We start from the raw sequence: 14,907 nt of genomic DNA, 5'->3' as shown, positions 1-14,907 counted from the left end.
TCCCCCTACTTTATCATAGACCCCTGCATAGATTAAGTCTCCAGACAAGCCTTACCAACATGTTGGACTCCTTCCTCAAGTTCCTCACTTCAAACTTGAAACCTCATTGAATAAACCTTAATGGAAATGGAAGAACCTAGGTCACATGCTAAGTCTGAGCTGCCGGGGAGGCTGAGTTTTTTGGATATACATACCTTGAACTTGTAAAACTCTTAAGTGTAAAAATTTGCCAAATGAAGGAAAAGCAATTTGGCAAATCAGGAAATCTATGAAGGTCCACTACAATATGTTTCTCTAAAGTTAAGCTATGGGACTTGGATATTCTTATTTAAATGTGCAAACAGAAATAGCTTAGAAAATGTTTTAATGATATCTATATGTTACTGTAAACGTGGGTAATCACCTGGACCAGAAGCATTAAATTTAAAGTGGGATCCCCATATTTCTTGGGTTTTGTGGAAAATGTGAGGTTACCATTAAGAAATGAGATAAGCATAAGAATTAATAAGAACTCTCCTGAGAGAGACCTTCTTTTTTTTTTTTTTTTTTGTGACAGAGAGAGAGAGAGAGACAGAGACAGAGAGAGGGACAGATAGGGACAGACAGGAAGAGAGAGATGAGAAGCATCAATTCTTTGTTGCGGCACCTTAGTTATTCATTGATTGCTTTCTCATATGTGCCTTGACCGAGTGACCCCTTGCTCAAGCCAGAGACCTTGGGTTCAAACTGGTGAGCCTTGCTCAAACCAGATTAGCCCGCACTCAAGCTGGCGACCTCAGGATTTTGAACTTGGGTCCTCTGTGTCCCAGTCAGACACTCTATCCACTGTGCAACCGCCTGGTCAGGCAGAACTTCATTCTTGTAATATGTTTACACTTAGTAACACATACATGTTTAGATTTATCCCCAATCTAGTCATCTTCAGTTCCATGTTTGAGTTCTGTGTTGAGCAGGGGAGGGAAACAAAAAATATTTTTTATCTAAATCTCTCTAAAACATCAAGAAAACAAGTTTTCCCTGGCCTGATAGTTCAGTTGGTTGGAACTTTGTTTTGAAACATGAAGTTTGCCAGTTTGATCTTTGGTCAGGGCACATACAGGAGCAGATCAATGTTTCTGTCTGTCTCTAAAATCAATAAATACATTTTAAAAAAGAAAGAAAACAAGCAGTTTACAATTAGCCTCCCCCCAAGAGGGTATACACAAGGGGGAGAGGTGTCATGGAAGCATCACAATGCACCATCACCCTCCATTGCTGGAGTGCAGAGGTGGAGGCTAGCAGAGGGTGGGGAGGGGCTGAGCACAGTGGGGCAGGCAGGGGAATCTTAGAAATACTTAGGGGAAGGTCTTAAGATACAGAAGTAAAATTTGAGTAATTACTTTTTAGGTGACCCGGAACCTGGAGAAAATCAGGTAATATGTATATTTTATTTTTGATCTACCCCTATATTATTGGAATTGTTTTGTGGCTAACTAAGACTATTTCCATATGCACAGAGTCACTGCTTTGACAGAATTCAAATAACTGAAAAAGGTTTTCATCTTAATTGGCACATTTTTATGTATTTAAAACAAATGCTTAGATATTCAGGTATATTAGTGATGGGTGCCTATTAGCAAATATTAATTGCTTTTATAAAGGAAAAGTATAAATCTGTTATACCTTAAGAAAATATATGAGATAAAGGAAACTGTTTTTAGTCTTTAAATTAAATTGCTGCTATATCACAATATTTTAAAGGCCCCTGGTGAGGGACTTGCCTATACAGTATTTTGAACTCTACTTTTTGAAAAAAGTCCAGTGTTCTAAAACTTGAATATTTTCAGAAAGCAGTAAAACACATTTAAATATGTTACTGAAGCAACATTAGGTCTCTTGTTGCTTGAATCAATAGGAAAGAAACTAAATGGTTAAAAAAAAGGTTTGAAGCAATCAAAAATATAATCTCTTTTTCTGGTAGTTATTTTGAATGATGACCAAATATAATGAAATGTCTAGTTGTTAAAATTTGACTTTATTTACACATTAAATTACAAAATAAGAAAAGCTTTTTTGCCATTTTCTACTATAAGTTTTATAATTTTAACAGAGCTGAAGATGAACAAAGATTTTTTAAAAAATATTTTATTTACTGATTTTAGAAGGAGGAGAAAGGGGGGAGGAGTGAAAAGCATCGATTCACAGTAATTGCTTCACATACATATGTGCCCTGACCGGGCAAGCTTGGGGTTTCGGACCAGCAACATCAGCGTTCCAGGTCGACGCTTTACCTGCAGCGTCACCAAAGGTCAGGCTGAATGAAGATTTTTATAAGAGTTTTTCATAAGAGAGAGGATGAAACAAAACTTCATCCAATTAAAATTCTATAAAGCATACAATTAATTTCAAACTGTGTGGAACTTTCAAGATTCCTTGTTCCCCATGAAACTTTCATTTTTGCATAGGTAAAATTAAGGGAAAATTATATTGTTAAAAACAAAAGTCTCTGAAATGTGAAGATTTTCTGCTGGGCATGTAGCAAGGGAAACTTTCTCCTTTAATTCCTTTCTGTTTGGTGTTTGATTGCCGCAGTCAGGGTCAAGTGTATGAAGCTGTTACATGAGATACATGTCTGGAGAGGAGAGGTCAGGGAAAGAGAAAGTGAGCTAAAGCAGGAGCTTTCTGGACCAAAGCCCAACAGGGCAGATTTACCTGGAAAGCAAGAAGGCCTACAAGCTCCTTCAATTTAGGGTCGGAAATATAATCTGCTTGGTGAGGTAACAATTTTATAAAAGGAGCTTTATTCTGAGCACTTATTGTTTTCCACCTAATAAATTATTTTGAGTATAAATGCTACCCTGAAGAAGAACACAAAATATTTAATAAAGTTGCTTGGTTTCAAGTTAATGTGATCAATCTGGGGAAAGTGCAGTTTATTTTGGAATAAGTCAGAAGTCAGAGGCACAGCTCAGGGTTGAATTTTATCCCAGAGTTCCTGATGAAGACATGATTGTAGGCATGCTGAATTAGGACAGCTGCCTCAGGCCCGTCCTCTTTGGGACCTTGAATGGCTGGAATGCCGCTGGAAATCAAGGAGGTGCCTCCTGGTTAAAATCACTCACCTTATTCCATACACCCACCATCGAGCAGAGTGAAAAGGAGTGTTTATACACTTTGTGTCAGATTACTTTATATTGTGATTTCTTCAGTGAGGCTTCATTAAATTTATAAAAAATCTTTATGTTGTGTTGGATAGAATCACTCTTCTTTTTTCTTTGATGTTTGTCCACATTCAGGTGGTCTATGGACTATAGCTTGAGTCTAGACTCAGTTACAATCATTTGGTATTTCTCCTTTCTGGAGTTAGTCTAGGGAAATTCAGTTTTATGGGCACAATAAAAAATGTATATGGATATTTTTTCAACAATTAAAATTGAAAAATGTCTAAATAGCTTCCAATTGATAAACAGTGAAGGAGAATGTAGCATATTCATATAATGGAATACTATGCAACAATTAAAGAGACTAAGGGAGAGAAATATGTTCCAATGTGGAAAAATCTCCAGGTTATATTATTTCATGAAAACAAGTTAAGAGCAAGATTTACAATGTGGAACTATGTATTAACCATAAAGCAAACAATACTGTGTATCTTTTATAGGTAGATGAATGTATGTAGACATATGATATAAATACTTTAAAAAGTTTGAAAGGGTTTATATGTAATAACAGTGATTAATATGCTCAATTTGGGACAGCAGGTGTAGAAGACAGTAATTAGGAGGTTGTTCCTTATAATGTTTTATGCATTTAAAGGAAAAATATAGTATTTTTATATCACTTATATAATTAAAAATCTATAAAAAAAGACCTAGACTACTCCTCCATATTATAGATGAGGAACGTGATGTTTGCTTGCCCAGGTCTGAGAGCATGCTGCCCTCAAACTCCAGTGCCTTCACCCCTTTCCAGGGCAGCCACTTTCCTCATCATGCCCAGTTGAGTTCAGTAGGCATTTTGGATGAAGATGCAACCATCATATGCATACAGTTCTTCCTTATTTGCAATTTTGCTTTCTGTGATTTCAGTTACCCACGATCAACTGTGGTCTGAAAATATTAAACGGAAAGTTCCAGAAATAAACAATTCATAAGTTTTAAATTGCATGCCATTCTAAGCACCTCATTTTATCTCATCTCCTAGGCATTGTATCATTCTTATCATCCCCAAAAGGATGTATGTCCCAGTTTTTTGCCAGCCAGGCATCCCCGGGACTGGCTATCCCAGTGCAGTAGGTCGTACTACACAGTTTGTAACGTAGTTCAGTTGGTAACCTCAAGATTACTCTTGATAGAGTTCAGAGGCTTCTACTTGGGCTAGCCCAGTCTTATTCTTGGAGGAAAGACATGACAACAAGCTGCAGTTCAAAGCATAGGCAGTATTTATTTACTCACAGCTAGATGCGGAGATGCTGCCTAGGTACTCGCATAAGAAGGGGCCCCGCTGGTAATGCTCCTCTGGGTGGCGTCTGGTTCAGGATCTGGTCCAAAGCCGAGACATGTCCACTCTGCATTGGAGTCAAGATGACTGGCTGCGGTTCAGGGGCCAGTGCTTAAAAATCTTCAAATGCAACACCTCTCACCATATGGTTATTACAAATCACATAAACATCTGGCTATTGCCAGGGTTCACTCTTATCACTTCTTCGCACTCCATGCTTGGCTGTTTGCCAGGTGCATAAATAGTTTTAGTTTCACTTTGTATTCATTTCAACTGTTTACAAGTTTTCCTATTAACATTTCCACAACTTATGTTCCTATGTTTACTATAACAGTAAACATAGTACGATAAGATATTTTGAGAGGGGGAGACAGACTGCGTTCACACAGATTTTATTATAGTATAGTTGTTCTATTTTACTATTACTGTTGTTAATCTCTAACTGTACCTAATTTGTAAATTAAACCTTATCACAGGTAAGTATGTATAGGGAAAAGAAAGCAATGTATAGAGGATTCAGTATTATCAGTGGTTTCAGGTGTCCACTGAGGGTCTGGGAATGTATCGCCTGCAGATGAGCCAAAAGACTGTGTATTAATATAATCTCAGCACCAAGGGGTGGGGACTGCTAAGGAAAGGCCAGTTGAAGCTGGGCTAGGATACTTTTGGTAGTAGCTTGATTAAACGTGCATTTGCCGCCTGACCTGTGGTGGCGCAGTGGATAACGCGACGACCTGGAAATGCTGAGGTCGCTGGTTCGAAACCCTGGGCTTGCCTGGTCAAGGCACATATGGGAGTTGATGCTTCCAGCTCCTCCCCCCTTCTCTCTCTCTGTCTCTCTCTCTCTCTCTCCCTCTCTCTCTCCTCTCTAAAAATGAATAAAAACAAAAGAAAAAAAAGAAAAAAACAAAAAACGTGCATTTGCCAAAGTCTAACAGTAGTAATCAGGGCCACAGAAACACTAAAATAAAGAAGAGATAGATAGCTTCCAGAATGCCCATTAATTTATTGAATACAAAGAGAAATATAACCACATGGGCTGTTGTATCATCCTGACCACTGCATTCTCTACAAGCCAACAAGGTACAAGAGAAGCCAAATGGTAATTAGAAATTCACTTTGTACTTATCATGAGCAATCACTATGTCGAATTATTAAGAGTGTTATGTTCAGCACATTCTGAGGGCAGAATCAGGAAGCACTTGGTGAGTGTGGGATCGTAATGAGAGGATTTACATTAATCAAATATTTCATGGCATCCAATTAAGTTAATCATCTGCATGCAGCTCATAATGCGGATCAGCATGCTAATGGGGCTGTAATATTTAGTCCCATTGACTCAGGCTCCTGGGGCCTGGCTAGATAGGTGCTAATTCAGTTTGTGCCTCACAAACTCCTTTTTCTGTGTTTTGATGGCTGATCAGTCCTCTTTCATAGGAACTGTCTCAGACATGTTAATATATTCAATTGTATTTGCCAGTCTGGGATTTGATTTGGTTCTGATCCTTTTTTTTTTTTTTTTTTTATAATAAATTTTTATTAATGGTAATGGGATGACATTAATAAATCAGGGTACATATATTCAAAGAAAACATGTCTAGGTTATTTTGTCATTAAATTATGTTGCATACCCCTCGCCCAAAGTCAGATTGTCCTCCGCCACCCTCTATCTAGTTCTCTGTGCCCCTCCCCCTCCCCCTAACTCTCTCCCTCCCTCCCTCCCATGTCCTCCCTCCCCCCACCCCTGGTAACCACCACACTCTTGTCCATGTCTCTTAGTCTCGTTTTTATGTTCCACCAATGTATGGAATCATGTAGTTCTTGTTTTTTCTAATTTACTTATTTCACTCCGTATAATGTTATCCAGATCCCACCATTTTGCTGTAAATGATCTGATGTCATCATTTCTTATGGCTGAGTAGTATTCCATAGTGTATATGTGCCACATCTTCTTTATCCAGTCTTCTATTGAAGGGCTTTAATGCAATTCCCATCAAAATTCCTATGAGATTTTTTAAAGAAATGGAACAAAAAATCATCAGATTTATATGGAACTATAAAAAACCCCAAATAGCCAAAACAATCCTAAGGAAAAAGAATGAAGCTGGGGGCATTACAATACCTGACTTTAAACTATATTATAGGGCCACGATAATCAAAACAGCATGGTATTGGCAGAAAAATAGACACTCAGACCAATGGAACAGAATAGAAAGCCCAGAAATAAAACCACATATATATGGTCAAATAATCTTTGATAAAGGGGCCAACAACACACAATGGAGAAAAGAAAGCCTCTTCAACAAATGGTGTTGGGAAAACTGGAAAGCCACATGCAAAAGAATGAAACTCGACTACAGCCTGTCCCCGTGTACTAAAATTAATTCAAAATGGATCAAAGACCTAAATATAAGACCTGAAACAATAAAGTACATAGAAGAAGACATAGGTACTAAAATCATGGACCTGGGTTTTAAAGTACATTTTCTGATCCCTTTTGCATTGCTCTTACAGTCCAATGTTTGTCGACTTCTCAGACACTGCACTAGGGATGCTCTTTCCTCTCTGATTCCCTCCACCTCACTGATTCTCTTGTTGTTCAGAGTGCAGCGATTAAATGTCAGTTTATTAGAAAGCCTTCCCTGAACACCCAGTATAAAACAACCAGTCAGGCCCTGGCTGGATAAGCTTAGTTGGTTATAGCATCATCTCAAAGCACAGAGGTTGCTGGTTTGATCCCCAGTTGGGGCGCACACAGGAGCAGATCGATGTTTCTGTCTCTCTCTCCCTTCCTTTCTCACTAAATCAATAATAAAATTAAAAAAAAAAAAGTCACTCAGTCACTCTCCAAACTTCACTTTATTTTAATTTGTGCATATGGCTTATTCATATCTGATATATACTGTTTAATCTTTGTGTTTTAATTTTTAATTGTCTCTCCCATTAGGATACATACTTTATGAAAGTAGGAGCCTTCTCCATCTCTCTGCTGCTCTATGCCTAGCATTTGGAATATGGTCTGGCACTTGGCATATTCTCATAAATTCTTGCTTGCTAATAAATGAATGAAAGAATGAGTGAATGAATGATCTATCCAGAAGCCAATTGTGCTTTTGTAATTTATAAGTTTTTAAAAATATATTATTGTAACCCCCAAATAATGACAAAGTCACCTTCTTAGAAATGAACCTGGCCAAGAATCTACAAGTCTTTGTCAGTTTTCAATGGATGGCAGGCTCATGTGGTAAAGGGAAGGATGAAGTGTGTGTGTATTTAGTAATGTCACCCAAGCGGTTGTCCTGCTGCTGCTTACTCAACAATGGAAGCAGGTGTCTCTGAATACCCAAATGTTGCCCAAACAACAAATTACAGTGTGGATCCTTTAAGAAACTATTGTGTCTACTAAAGAGAAAAGTTGTTTGACATAATGGTGCTGGGACCTTAAAGTATTTGGATGAAAGATAGTCCTGTAAACCAAGGGGAAGGGCAGTAAAGAGCAAAGAATTCAATACTCCCAAGGCATTTGCATTTCATCAAGTTTCAGAGCCTTTTTTCAGATTCAGAAAAAAGTCACCACCCCTGTCATTGTAGGGCACTCACTTCTCATTGGGTAGGGGCAGATCTTGGAGGAAATAAAACAGATCCCTGTCTAATTGTAAACGAGATTGAATTTTCCAATATACCAACCAAGAGAGGAATTGCTGATAAAGAAACATCCATAAGGTAGAAGATGATTACAAACATTGATTTATTTTATCTTCCATCTTGTCTTTTGCAATAAGATCTGGGGTTTAAAAAGTCTTATTGATATAATTTGCCTCCAGGAAATAGCAATGTGAATAGGAATGATAAAAGCATGCAATTGATAGAAGGCAATCTTTTCTCAGTGGTATTAAATCTATTTTTTGTATTGATTTTTGAAATGTGGAAGATTATGGTATAAAGTGTAGAATTATTCTTAATTTTAAAGCCACAAAGTTTGTGAATATCTGTGAGATAAGTAAAATTAAATTCTAAAGGGCAATTATAATATAACACTACTCGGTTAGAACTATGTATATTTGGTTCCATCCATGTCAGTATGTGAGTTTATTCTTGCATTATTATTATTATATTATTTTCCATACAAACTACTGTAAGCCTACTTTTGCCCCACCATGAATTTAATCCCCTTTCAGAAATGATGTGCAATAAAGGTCTTAATGATTAGGTTTTGTTTAGATTATAAGTGTATGGTATATCTTTAGTTAAAATGATGGAGGTAGTTGTATCAAAAGTATGATTTCTATCATAACAGTTATCTGATAAGGAGAAAAGATGTTATGTTTTTAAAAATGTGTTATGCCTGTAATCTTTTACAGAACAATTATGAATGATAAAAATTTAATATGCATTTTGTTTCCTATGATAGAATTAATGAAACATTACATTTTTAGATCTATTAGTCCTTTAATTTTCACACCCTTCTGTAAGGGATTTATAATTCATGAATAACTATTTAACTATTATCTTAAAGTTGATTTTAGGATTTTTAGGACAGAAACTAATTTTTAGATATTATGTCCTTTCTGCGAGTGTTCAGGGCAAATCATTATAGCCATCTATTTGGATGCTAAATGATATTTGCAGTTTTGAAATTTCATAAGGGACTCTATCATTTATTTTCTATAAGAAGTCAATTTTTCAAATAATGCATCTGCACTAAAAAAAAAAAGAGAAAAAGAAAAGGAAATGCTATACGTTTGTGAGAATGAAGGAGGGTCAGGCAATTCATTAAACAGAAGACCTCTCACCTAAAGATCTCTCTAAGTAATAATTTCCTTCTGAAATTCACATTTTATCCATTCCTCTTCTCTTTTCTCTCCTTAAGTCTATGGATGGCAATCCAAAATGAAATTAATAGCTATATTTTTTTAAACTTAAAAAAACCCAATTAACTAGAGCTACACAAAATATGACTTAATTAGGTTAAAGGTAGGAAAGAAAATATTCCATTAAACCATGAGATCCTTTATCCTATTTTCTTCATTGTTGAATGAAGACGAGATACTTGGCTGCTCTTTTCAATTTATGGAATTTACGAGATATTAAACAAGAGTTTATATTAGAGAAGAAACTTTATTTTCATTTATGTGATACCTACTGTAGCTATATGACATTTACTATAATTTAGTCTTACTGGGAGTTTATAAGATTTGAAATCTAAGGGCTTCGCATAATCTCCTTCCAAGTGTTTTAATTGACATTCTGCTATAATGAACCCCACAGATCATTACTTGGCTAATTGCTTGAGTTACAGTGCTTATACAATGCTATTCTTTGTCCTTGGTCTTTTGGGGTATTAAATAGCAAGACTGTCCTGAAAGAGGAAGTGACTACTTGTTTTCATGTGAAGCATTAACCTCTAGATAGCTTTTTCGGGGACAGACTCCCTTCTGTTCTTTCTCTGGGCTGACACCAAACCCGATGCTTATCAAACATACCTGTTTTCCTGGGATTTTTCAGCTCTCTCTAGGAGAGCTCTTGATCTCTAAGGGGTCTTCCAGAGCCACTGCCACAGGCAGTGTGTTCCATGGCCTGACTCTAAAGTCCTGGAATAGGCCTTGGGCAAAGTGACAAAATGAGTATGTAACAATATTTATTTCTAGAATGCTCTGGTTGGCCAGGATTTGTTGGGAAAAGAATCTTAATATTTTAGAATTAGAAAAGGGTTTATCACTGGCTCATCTAGTCCTAACTTACTGTTTTTAATAGAGGGACACTGAGCCTTCGTGGTAAAGTGACTCACTCCTGGGCTTCCTGCAGCTGTTAGTTACACAGGCTGAGGCTCCTTTTTATGGAGTTCACAGAAACCATATCCATGAGGCAGTCTTGGAGCTTAAGGCCAAATTATGGATTTAGAGGAAAGCAGGAGAGTTCTAACATTGGCATATCATCGCAACCTGCAAAAAGCAGTGAAAGCTTGTATCCTTCCAAGTCTCCAGCTTTTCTTGATTATGGTACAAGTCAATGACAATGCCTTAAGAGTGATGAGGAATAATTAAGTTTTTCAAGAAATTTTTGAGAACTGGAGATAGGGTAAGAGTCAACTCCAATACCTGTAGGCCTAGATTGATTTCTCTTGGTAACTTCTGATTACGATGTTTCTATGGGGTCTGCTCTAACCTTTATCTAAGATGCTAAATAGCTCTGAAACTAAACTGTTCAGATCCCAATGGGCAGGATAGGGAGAGACTGATACCTTTGGGGATAGATGCAGTGTCTGTTGCCATCCTCAAAATTCTGTTTTTCCTCTTGTTTGTTTATAAGGCATTCAGAACTCTGCAATAACTTTGGAACTCTCAATAGAAGAGAGAGAGAGAGAGAGAGTGAGAGAGAGAGAGAGAGAGAGAGAAGGGAGATTTTAAACACTATAGAATTAAAAGACATATGGCAGTTTGGTGATTGGAAGTATTTTTTATATTAATTTAGTCTTACTGGGTATACTAAAACATTTTTATAATAAAGCATATATTCCTTGCAATATCTTTAACGGTTTTACTTTCTAGCTGAGTGCCCTCTGTATGAGCATGTGAGTAAGCTGATCAAAGAATCAACACAGATTTTCAACATTGAGAAGTAAGCCTATCGACAGAAGGTAAGCTGCTAATGATGAAAATTCCTTATCTATCACGTTTTCCAAAAAATGCTTTCTGCTTCTAAGATAAACTTTTCTTTAAAAACCTCCAATATGATAGATTCTATATTTTGAAGGTTCCCTGGAACCCCCTTTCCAGGTAACCTCTGGCTAAGTTTCAGATAGACCTGATGGAACAGGAATGAGCTCACTTTTACTCCTTTCCCATAATAATTCCCTGCTCCAGAATGCCCCACAACATGCATTCTGTTTGTTCTCCAAAAAGGTGAAACAGTTTGTTTAGGTTAGATTATATTTATTTTAATGAGTGTACAAAAATTTTATATGAAGGAAGTAGAAAAGTCTTCATGAAATCTCTGGAAGTTCCTAACATGAAACCCAGTTTGGCTCCACTGTATATTTTTGTTAACGTACCCAAATTTAACAAACTATATTATGAGTATATGCAAATTTTAAATTCAGTTTTTCAGCAACAACTCTGATAGATTATTAATTGCTACCAGAAGCAAATAAGTGAACAAATCAATCATGTTTGGACCCCATTGCTTTTTCTCTGTTTAATATGTGAAAGTTTTTTTTTTTTAGGGTAGTTTTAGTTTTACAGAAAACTTGAGCAGAAAGCACAGAGAATTCCCACATACCCCATTTCCCCCATCCTCCCACACAATTCCCCACTGCATTGTTACAATCAGTGGAATTTATCAAGTCTGCACACTTGACCTCAGGCTCACTGTCCTATTGGCCAACCACACATTCATACTGTGGCTTTCCCACTTTCTTTCTCTCTGTCCCTAAAATAAGGAAACCCTACAGCAGTCATACTCAGGATGCTTGTGAAGGACAAAAGAAAGACAAAAAGATGTTCCTTCTTTGTCTTATCCCACCCTTAATGGTTTCTTTTAGGTTTTGGCAGTATGGAACCAGGGTTTATTTCTATGTCTAAATTTAATGTACATTTTTACCTGTCTACTCATCCATGTGGGGGAGTTCACTTTTCCACCAACCAGTCACCTGAGTTATCACTTCGTCTTGCCCCCTTGATTGCTCCCAGCTCCTCTGGGTGCAGTTTTTTCTCCACACAATATCTGGTATCTTGGGCTTCACCTGCCACTTGGATTGTTCTGTTTCCTATCTGTCACACTACCTTGATTTAAGTCCTCATGGGAGGAGAAATAACTGAAAAAGTAGTGGCATGCATAGAGGAAAAGTGTCCACATTGGCTGCATTTTATTTTTTTATGGTGTTATACTGTTAATCAGAGTCAATCCCTTTTATCTGACAACAACAACAAAAAATGCTGAGAATGTTTTTATTTTAATATACACTTGTTAAATACAAGCAACATTTAATTTAGTAGAATGTAATATGAGATTCATTGTGCTTAATAAAATTGTAGTGGATTCACTTATTTAGATGCTCTGGGAGAAATAGCCTCCCATTGGATACTAGAAATTATTACACTTTGGGGGTATCTGTCAACACAAAGGGATGAGAAAGGCTTCTCAGAGCTGACTGCAATTACTCTGGAATTGCACTTAAAAAATGAAGTGGGAAAGGGAAATCTGTAGTTAGAAAGTTTCTCCTCCTTTCGATGGTATTACTGTATTTCTCTATGTACTTATACATCTTAATGCACCCTTTTTCAAAAAATTTGGAGTCTAAAAACTGGATGCTTTATATACAATGGTTGTGGCATTTCAAATGCCGTAGATGGAACTGAGGACGAGGCAATATATGAAGACAGTGATTTGTCATCAGACACAGATGAGGACAAGCTAATGGAAGGGAGTTTTGACAGTGATGAGGAGTTGTATAAATTTTATGATGATAAAACTTGAGTTCAATAACTTTATGTAATACTGTTTTTTCCAATTTTGGCCTCAAAACTAAGGTGTATTTTATACATGGGGAAATATGAGATATATTGCCAATGAACTAAAACTCTGAGCTCTAACAGGCTTGCCTGAGTTTGCTAGATGAATCAGGGCAGGAGAAAACAGCTTATTAGAAATTTGAACAATTCTCCCTTTTGGTTACATAGTATTGAGAGCTTGATACCAGGCATCTTAAAAAGGAAGAGGGTTGTTTGGTGGATGCAGCTCTCGAGAAGGAGAAGGAGCTAGTGGCAAAAACTGTCCCTCCCCATTGTTTTTCTTATTCTTCCTTGACATCTTTATGTAATACACTCTTGTTTTGGGACTTTCTTCCTTAATGTAAACATGTCTGAAATGGATGTGATGTTAATAATCACTCTTGGTTGCAGCTCCTAACTCTCAGTTCCACTTTTGGTTACTTATTTAAAAGGGAGAGTCATGGCGTGCTACAAACATCTTCAAAACAAGCCCTGAAGTCACCCCATTTCTTCACTGGGGCTCCAGTCTCACTTCTTCCCCCCCCCGTTCCTCATTACAAGGAAACCTCTCAGACCAATCAGTTCATCTCATCAAGCTGTTATACCAGAAGTCAGGGCAAAGATCTCACTTTACTTTTAAAATCCACTCAGAGAAGCTAGAAATCAATTACTTTGGTTGTAGGGAGACAAAATTTAACCACCATTTCTATGCAAGCGTTTCTATGTCTAGATTGTGCTGCCTAGTGCCAACTTATATTTACTTCATTTTATATTTTAAATTAAAATCTTGACCTAACTAAACCTCATCCTGTATTTCTAAATAAAAATTATTATTAATCATATACTTTAGGAATATCCCACACATAGACTTATCTTTTTCTTCTTATTTTCATTTTCTCAAAATGATATAGATTAACACTATAATTTTAAGAAACCTTCTAAAGTCAAAATAAAAAGTTAAATTCTAATATAACTCGGTTGAAGATGCACATTTCAGGTAGAAATTAAGGACAGTAATGATTATTTTCCAGAAAGGGTTGATCTTTAAATTGTGAAATAACCGTTACTGGAACAAACTGGGATTTGTATTATCTGTCCCCCCTTTTAGCCAATTTTATAAGTGACAGGGACCGAGTAAGGTAGGTACAAGGGTGTCTTTAATTCAAATTGCAGCAACTTGGGAAGGCAGAGGACTCTGTCCAAAAGAACTTCCTTAACACTCTTGGGTCCTGGTGGTTTTTGTAAGGTTCAGGGACTGTTAGTAATTGTATGAGGGGCAAAAAAAAAAAAAAAAGTTTTAGCCATGTAACAATGTGCAGGAGATGGAGGTTCAGTTGCAGGAATGTTTCCTCTTCAATCTCTTCTGAGGTAGCACAGGCCCAATCAGCATGGTCCTATATGGTGTCTTTGGTAAGTCTTTAAGACAGCTAGGGCAGGTGTCCCCCAGGAACAGTGGGGACCTGACACCTCTGGGACCATCTGCCTTTTGGTGTTGTCTGTGAAAAGACTCCCTGTTTTCTCTGTATACAAAGTAAAGGTATAAGATTGGTAAACTAAGTTTCTAATTAACTTATAGGTCTTGAATTTTCACAGTTAGTCCTGTGGCTAGGCTTTTACAAACAACTATTGTGATTTAAACTCCTTTAATTATCAGGTCCCTCCCTAAATGTAAGCTTTTCCTGACATTCCTGCAAAGGTAAACTTTTCACTTATTTCAAAGTAAAGGCCAGGGAGCCATTAAGAGAGACTAGCATGCAGATTAACTATTTCTTAACCCTTACATATCTTTTATTTATTACAACTAAAAAGCTACTATTACAGAAGCCAAATTTTTCACTTTTGGACTCCTCTATCATAACATCAACAAACTGTTGTAGACCTCATCTCTTATTGCCTGGACTTTAACAGTTCCCACTGGCTTTTACCACTTATTGTTCTG

The 14,907-nt window shown here is 36.9% G+C and overlaps 1 protein-coding gene across 1 annotated transcript in view; it reads left to right on the top strand.

The window, feature by feature from the left end:
• The first annotated feature begins 2,214 nt into the window (after positions 1-2,214).
• The window catches only part of OTOL1 (otolin 1), a 48,001-nt gene continuing 35,308 nt past the window's right edge, over positions 2,215-14,907 (top strand). The window contains exons 1-2 of the mRNA XM_066241388.1: positions 2,215-2,287; positions 11,028-11,116. The gene's annotated coding sequence lies outside the window, so the exon portion shown is untranslated. The remainder of the gene's footprint in view (positions 2,288-11,027; positions 11,117-14,907) is intronic.

The sequence above is a fragment of the Saccopteryx bilineata genome, chromosome 8 (assembly GCF_036850765.1).
Source record: "Saccopteryx bilineata isolate mSacBil1 chromosome 8, mSacBil1_pri_phased_curated, whole genome shotgun sequence".
Classification (NCBI taxonomy): Eukaryota; Metazoa; Chordata; class Mammalia; order Chiroptera; family Emballonuridae; genus Saccopteryx; species Saccopteryx bilineata.
The sequence above is the reverse complement of the archived record's forward strand: the minus strand, read 5'-3'. Positions and strand labels throughout refer to the sequence as shown.